Source organism: Pipistrellus kuhlii, unplaced genomic scaffold, assembly GCF_014108245.1.
Source record: "Pipistrellus kuhlii isolate mPipKuh1 unplaced genomic scaffold, mPipKuh1.p scaffold_m20_p_3, whole genome shotgun sequence".
NCBI classification, from domain to species: domain Eukaryota; kingdom Metazoa; phylum Chordata; class Mammalia; order Chiroptera; family Vespertilionidae; genus Pipistrellus; species Pipistrellus kuhlii.
The window spans coordinates 146,204,944-146,213,628 of NW_023425529.1; positions in this window are offsets into that span (position 1 = coordinate 146,204,944).

The following is an 8,685-nucleotide window of genomic DNA, read 5'->3' on the forward strand; positions in this document are numbered from 1 at the left end:
TTTAGAAAAACAAATTGGTACTTTTGAATTCATTTTCTTTTCAGTCTTACCTTAATACTTTTTGTTACTTTAAAAAAATGGTTCACTGCCGAAACCGGTTTGGCTCTGTGGATAGAGAGTTGGTCTGCGGACTGAAAGACTGAAAGGTCCCAGGTTCGATTCTGGTCAAGGGCATGTACATTGGTTGCAGGCACATCCCCTGTGGAAGGTGTGCAGGAGGCAGCTGGTCAATGTTTCTCTCTCATCTGTAAAAAATCAATAAAATTTTTTTAAATGGTTCACCAACTGCTCTCTCAATTTCATCCTTCTTCTATTTTGTGATTTATACCAATGTTTTTGTGCAATATAATTTTAAATCTCTTCCTCAAAGTCTAAATATTTTACTTGATATGCAAATATTTAAAATGATAATACCCTTTATGGACATGTTTTCAGTGATATATAATTACTCAATCAATAACAACAAAAAAGAAATAAGAGTTTTATAAATCAGTAACAAAATGCTAATAATTCAAAGTTAGGAGGATAATCATATACTTTGATTCATTAATGTCTTTCCTAGGAATTTAAGTTAAAGATTATTACTAAAGGACAAGGAAAAAAGACAGGAATGTCATAAGACCTAAGTATCCTTTATAGTATTCTTTAGTATAGCAAAAAATATATATATCCCACACATGTAAACATTGGAATATGTGGTTATTCTGATATATGACAGACTGTTACTCAATGATCACAATATAAGTCTGAACAATGTGCATCATGTGAAATGTTTACAGAATGTGAACATAAAAATCAGTTTCTGTACAGCATTTGCACAATTTTTACATGTTTGTCAAATTATGTATATTAATCCTCAAGAACTGCCAACAATTGGGAACATGGATCAGAATAGAGGAATGAGATTTTGAAAGATAACTGTTTAAAAGCTGCCTTATTGCGCCCAAACCAGTTTGGCTCAGTGGTAGAGCGTCGGTCTGCAGACTGAAAGGTCCCGGGTTCGATTCTGGTCAAGGGCATGTACATTGGTTGCGGGCACATCCCCTGTAGGGGGTGTGCAACAGGCAGCTGGTTGATGTTTCTCTCTCATCGACGTTTCTAGCTCTCTATCCCTCTCTTCCTTCCTCTCTGTAAAAAATCAATAAAATATATTTTAAAAAAATAAAATAAAATAAATAAAAGCTCCCTTATTGTAATATTTGACCCTCCATTTTAAAACTCTTATTTACTTCCACTAATAATACTATTGTAGTATAATACTTCAATTCAGGTAGGAGTAACTGGTAGAAATCTGTCCAAAGCTCCAATGTCCAATAAGTACAAATTCCTTTTGCTTTTGCTTTTTAAATATATTTTATTGATTTTTTTATAGAAAGGAAGGGAGAGGGATAGAGAGAAAGATTGATGAAAGAGAAACATCTATCAGCTGCCTCTTGCACACCCCCAGATATATACCCTTGACCGGAATTGAGCCTGGGACCCTTGAGTCTGCAGGCCAATGCTCTATCCACTGAGCCAAACTAGTTAGGGCAAATACAAATTTATTTTTCTGTATCTAAAGTTAATTAAGTCCTGTGTGTTTTTTACTCCTCAGCAGGATCCCACCCTTGCTCATCTCTGTCAGCCATTGATCAGTACTCCCTCCTTCCTCATTCATGATTACTTAGCTTCTTCAATCAGCTGTTCTCTTTGACATGTCCCTGCTACTTTCAGGAACACGGGAAGCTGCCTATCACTCCAGACTCATCTGAGCTGTGGTTTTATTCTGATTCCTTCCTCCTTCAGACTAACAGGATCACTCTGAGCCAGAATGAGGCTGCCAGACTCCGGGAGGCTGCGGCTTGTCCATCTTATTAGACACCCGATAACAATTCCTTTGCCCAGAGTTATACTGGCTTACATAAGTCTAAACTTGCGATTCCCACACAAACCCCCACAGCCACATTTTACTTTGAAATTTGTATGCACCTGCCCTATGCCCCAGATTCCCATACTCACAGGAAACCTGATCATCCTCCCATCCCCAGGCTTGGCTGGGCACACACACGCTGGACTCAGGTGCTGTTCTTAGGGAGTGACAAGCATTTTCACTGACATTTTCCATAGTTTCGGGAAACAATCATATCCAGGCCTGTTTTTACATCATCTTCGTTACCGCCAAAGCTTTCTTAGGGTGTGAGCCTTTAGAAACTAAAATCCACGTGATGCCTGCTCCGTTCTCTGTTTTCACTATCTTTCCTCCATGGAGGCAAACAATGTCAGTGAACAAAAATGGATATGGCAGTAGGAACAAGGGACTGCAAGAAGAGAGCTAGACAGTGTGTTTCAAAATATTATTGTGCGATACAAGCAGTATAAATTTGGCCTAACTTCAAGAAAATTCCTTGTGGCTTTAGCTAGAATAAAGGACAATTATAGAATATGTGATCATGGATAATACATTTTGGGGGACCCATATAAATATGTGCGATTATAAAAACAGAACAGTGTTTCTTCTAAAAAATGTTTGTGTGTGGATAACTTCAAACTTGATTAGACAAATGTTAACAGTTTCACAAATTTATTTCCTATTAGTCAGAAGCCTCCAAAATATTTCTTCTTTATTTTCTATAAACAGTCTAATGTTCCCATAAAATCCCACCCTGCTGGTAGCGTCGAGTAAACACAATATGTCTCTGCCAACTGATAGTATTTCATAGCATGTGGCTTTAATAGGCCCTTTAATGGAATCCAGTCTCTGCCATCCCATTCTCCCCAGGAAGGGTGAATGCTGGTGAGGGTGAGAGTGAGTGTTTACTGATCTTGTGTTGACAAATGAGGACTTGGGATCCAGACATGCAGATCTGCAGCTTTGCTGTGGAAAATGTGCCTCCTGCAAAAAGAGAGCTTGTTCTTGCCTGGTCCCTAGGCCACTGCACAACTTCTAAGATGTCACCAGTACTCTTAGGGGTTCTCTTATATGATCAAAGTTCCTCATTCTTTCCTGATGATTTAGCTCTACTACAGAGCTTGCAACCATCTGAATTATAGCCTGTCTGCATTCAGCCCATCTTGGGCTGTCCTCAGCCTCAGCCTCTTCAATGCTGTCACATTGTCCCTTACCCAGGTGGCCTCCTGGCGGTCCTGCTGCATGGACTCATACACCCCGCATAGGGCATAAGGGATTCCTTCCTGCATCCCAACCACAGCCCACAGAAGCCCAGAGAGAATCTGAAACTCTCACTCAAGCATTTTCTTTGAGGGGGAAAAAAATGTGTACTCTGATGCAGCTATAGCATGTTAGGTCTGAGTAGCACTATGTTGCCATCTCCTTTAAGAGAATCAGATTCAGAATTGGACACCAGCTTTCTCTACTTTTCTTTCCTTTTAACCACAGAACTTTGTCCTTCCAACTTCTTGGGAGGCAGAAAAGCCTGAAGTTTCCTGTCTGTCAACATGTTTTCTCTGCCTCTTCTTTCTCTCTCTCTCTCTCCTTCCTGCATTCGTTTTTCTTTTCCCATTACCATTTATCCCCTCTATGTCCTTTTCCACCCCACAAAATCCACCCCACTCCCCACAATCCACACCCCCCCCACAATCAGCCTCCCACTATAGTCCAAGTCCATGAGTTCTCTATATATATATATTTTTTTTTTGCTCAATCCCTCTACCCACCCATCCACCCAATGCCTCCCCTACCACCAGAGCTGTCTACCTGCTCTCTATCTAGGAGTCTGACTCTATTTTGCTTGGTAGTTCAGTTTATTAATTAAATTCCACATATGAGTGAAATAATATAGTTCTTGTATTTATCTAACTGGCTTATTTAACTAGTATAATGTTCTGCAGGTCTATCCATGCTGTCACAAAGGGTAAATTTTTCTTCTTTTTGTGGCAGAGTAGTATTCCATTTTGTAAATGTACCACAGCTTTTTTATCCTCTCATCTACTGATGGATACTTGGGCTATTGCCAAATCTTGGCTATCCTATTTAATAAAATAGTAATATGGAAATTGACCACTACACCCACAAGCCATGCTCACCAGCCAAATAGGAGCAAGTATGCAAATTAACCCTACCAAGATGGCTCTGGCCACAGAGAGAGCAGGAGGCTTGGGTTGCCCCCATCAATGGAGGAAGCCAAGCTTTCTGCCTGTTCTTGTGGGCCCAGGCCTCCACTCAAGGCTACAAAGTTTCAATTATAGAAGATAAATAAATCCCAGATACCAGGGCCTCCACTTGGGTCGCCGGGGGGAATGGCCGGCCTACAAACCACCACAGGCCCCTCGCCCAGCCCGCCCCATGCCCCAAGGGAACCTCCACCCTGACCTGGGACACCCTTCAGGGCAAACCAGCTAGCCCACACCTGTGCACCAGGCCTCTATCCTATCTAATCCTATCTAATAAAAAAGATAATATGCAAATTGACCATCACTCCAACACACAAGATGGCTACCCCCATATGGACACAAGATGGCCACCACAAGATGGCCAGCAGGGGAGGGCAGTTGGGAGGGACAAGACCTGCAAGGAAGGGTAGTTGAAGGTGATCAAGCCTGCAGGAGATGTCAGTTAGGAGTGACCAGGCTGGCAAAGGAGGGAAGTTTGGGGTGACTGGGCCTACAGGGAAGGACAGTTACGAGGGGACCAGGCCTTCAGGGGAAGGACGTTAGTGGCAAGCAGGTTTGCAGGGGAGTGGTTAGTGGTTAGGGGGTGATCGGCTGGCTGGCAGGCAGAAGTGGTTAGGGGCAATCAGGAAGGCAGGCAGGTAAGCAGTTGGGAGCCAGCAGTCCTGGATTATGAAAGGGATGTCTGACTGTCTCTCAGCCCAGCCTGCACTCTCTCCAATCTAGGATCCCTCAAGGGATGTCTGAGTGCACAAAATTTGTGCACCGGGCCTCTAGTTGTAAATAATGCTGCAGTTAACACAGGGGCACATACATTCTTTCAAATTAGGGGCGGGGTGTTCTTCTCTCACATTATAACTTCTACCTTTAAAGGCAGACTTCACCCTCTACACATGTAGTTTTTCATAAATAGAAATATGACTGTTGGGGAAATAGCTGTAGGAATAGGTGATGTGCTGAGGAGGTACAAAGAATGAGACACCCAGTGGTCTAATGTTTTCAAAAGATAATCTTCATAACCTTATTAATTACATTTACTTATATAAAATAGGCCTTTTTATTGGCAAAGTAATTTTGCATATCGATATATATTGTTAGCTATAAAAATAGGATTTGTGATAGTATTGTGAATCATTTTTTAAATATATTTTATTGATTTTTTACAGAGAGGAAGAGAGAAGGATAGAGAGCTAGAAACATCGATGAGAGAGAAACATCGACTAGCTGCCTCCTGCACACCCTCTACTGGGGATGTGCCCACAACCAATGTTCATGCCCTTGACTGGAATCGACCTGGGACCTTTCAGTCGATGCTCTATCCACTGACCAAACTGGTTTCGGCTTGTGAATCATTTTTAAAAGACTTGATTTAAACACAATTTTTAATATTTTTATTTAAATAAGATAAATAACTTAAATAATATTTTGTTTAAAACAAAAGATTTTATAGGAGACAGTATTTTGCAACTGAGGCCTCACAATGGCAAAGCTAAGTCTCTACCCTGACACTTCAGGTATAATTCCACACACCAAAGTCCTCCTATTTCCCATGCTATCACCAGATGGCAATACAATGGGCCAGACTCCTAACAATGGTTATGAAGTAGCCAATGATGCTCACTCTTCATTAAGAATATCTTAGGTTTGGGGAAAAACTTTCTTATCAATTTTACACAAAAGAAAATTCTTACTTGCTGGAAATGGTCTTCGGTTTTTTAAACTGTTCATTGGAATATATCTAGATAACTTTGAGAAAGATCAATTCCTCGAGATTTTTTCCCCACTCATATTTCCATTAGCCATTTTATCCTCAATTTTTATTTTTCTCATTGCCATAGGTAGAAAGATGGGTATAATGTTGCAAATGCATACTGGTCAATTAGTTTTCAATTCATCATTCCATCTTTGGGATCCTTCTAAATAATAAGTAAAATTATTATTGAGAAATATAATACTTGTAAAGCTGGAGAGGATGTTGGAGATCATTTCATTGAAATTTGCTAAGTATGAAAATGTGCCTAATTCAACTATGCATTTAACAAATGTCGATGAAACATCTACAATGCCACATGTGCCATTCTAGGGACTAGAAAATGGTCATAAAACAAACAGCACATAGTTTCTGCTCTCAGAGACCTTACATCTTAATTTGTGAGACATTGAGATAAATAACTAAAATGTATGATGTGTTGAAAAATAATAGATGCTAAAGAATAGATGATACCAGAAAAGGGAGATGTAATGTAGACTGGTGAATACTTTAGTATGGTGACTAGGGAAAGGCCACTGAGATGTGACTGTATTGGGCCCAAGAAAGGAGGGCTGATAATTAGGAAAAATTCAAAATCTTAGCAACACAAAATCTTGGTGGGACAAAACTCACATATATTGCTGGTGGATGGTAGTGCAAAATGATACTTCCCTATAAGAAAAAAATTTGTCAGTGTCTAATAAAACTACATATGCATTCCCCCTTGAACCCAGTAATCCCACTTTTAGGAATCTATTCTGAGAAACATCTTGAAAATTTTCAAAGAATGTGAATGTGAGCACATTACTTGTAAAAGCAAATTAATAGAAAAATATTCCAAATAACCAAATTCTTAGCAGAATGTATCAATAAAATAAAGTACATAATAATTATCATTTTAAACCATTACATTTGGGGGCAACTTTTTCCAAAACAATAACAACTAGAACAAACAATATGGATAATAAATCACTGAATAATAAAAGAAAATTCATGAGTTTATAATGACAAGAATAGAAGGAAGAAAGGCAACAAGAGAGGAATGTGATAAAGAAGATGAAAGAGAACAAAGGAAAAGGAAACTCATTACAGAAGACTAGCTAATAAATGTAGAATAAATGTTAGTAGTATATCTTCATTTTGTAATCACCAAGGTAACAACTAATTTAAATGAGGATCTTCATTGTATGTTAAATTCTTTGGATAAAAAGAGGGGGTGGGGGAGCATTTTATTCACTTAGTCTCAAAGTATCATCCAGAAATTACCTATTAATCACAAAGGGAAACAATCAACCCTTATAATGGAGAAAGCTGGCAGGTACCAACTTTACCAAGTGATTCAACCTAGCATCACCAATTACTGGAACACCCGTCAATACAAGCCATTCTGATGTGATAATGTATATCATGAGTTCTTGTCAAATGTGTTTAACCTGGATTTATTCATGAGAGACAGTGAGATCAATCAAAGGACTTGTGTGCATTCATATGAGCCTAACCAGGGGTCATGGATAAGAGGTGGATGGGAGAATGTGTGGGGAGGGGTTTGGGTTAGGAATGGGGGTGGGGGGGGATGATGACAAATATGTGATACCTTAATCAATAAAATAATTTTAAAAAATAAAAACAAAAATCAAAATGGGAGCATCCTGAAAGACTGCTGTTCTGATCTTTAGAAGTCAATGTTATGCCCTGGCCAGTGATGCTCAGTTGGTTGAGCAGCAGCATCCTGTGCACCAAAGAGTCGTGGATTTGATTTCCAGTCCGGGCACATCCCCAGTATGGTTAGATACTGGAGGCAGCTGATTGATGTTCAATAATTATATCCTCGGGTGAGGACTTTTTTAAAAATGGTCAGTGTTATAACAATAGCAACAACAACAACAAAAAACTGGAGACTCTTCTAGACTAAAAGACATAACAAGCAAATGTACTGTGTGAACCTTACAGGTGAAGGACAGCATATGTTATTGAATTAATTTTAGTTTTCTCAGGTGTAATGATGGTGTTGTGATTTGCATAGGAGAATATATCATTTCTTAGAACATAGAGGCTAAATTATTTAAGGGTAAAGAGTTATGGTAACTACAACCTACTTTTAAATATTTTTTCAAAATAAAAAAAATGTGTGTGTGTGCTTGAGAGAGAAAGAGAGAGACAAATATGACAACATTTTTACAACTGATTATACTAAGGGAAGGCTATATGCTTATTCATTTTTCTAACCTTACAGATTTTATATTGGTCTGAAGTTTTTTAGAATAAGCTTGGGAAAACAAGAGAGAGTTGTGATTGAATTGAAAGCAAACAAATATATATATATACAGTGGAATTTTGCAATAAAATAGGAAAGGAAGAATAAGGACAATAAATGAGATGGATGGGAATCCCTAAATTTCTTGGTTTTTAAGTTAAATAAAATTATTCAGGATACTTACACATAGATAGGTAATTTAGATGTAGAAATCCTGCAAAACGTTCTACCTCTGGAGTAACCTTTGCTTTATCATGTTCCTATAACATTTTCCTTTTATTTAAAAATAATCCACTACAATATGACAGTATGGTATCAGCAAAAGAAAAGATAAATAGTTCAATGTACATAATAAAGAACCATAAATATACCCACATGAAGGAATGAACTGATTTTCTGACAAAGGATAAAGGACAATATAGTAAAAATATATAAAATCTTTCAACGCATAATACTGGACATCCATATTTCAAACAATGAAGCCAGGCACAGACCTTACAACCTTCACAAAAATTAACTCAAACTGGGTCATAGACCTAAATGGAAAACAACAAAGAAGGTAGTATAGGAGAAA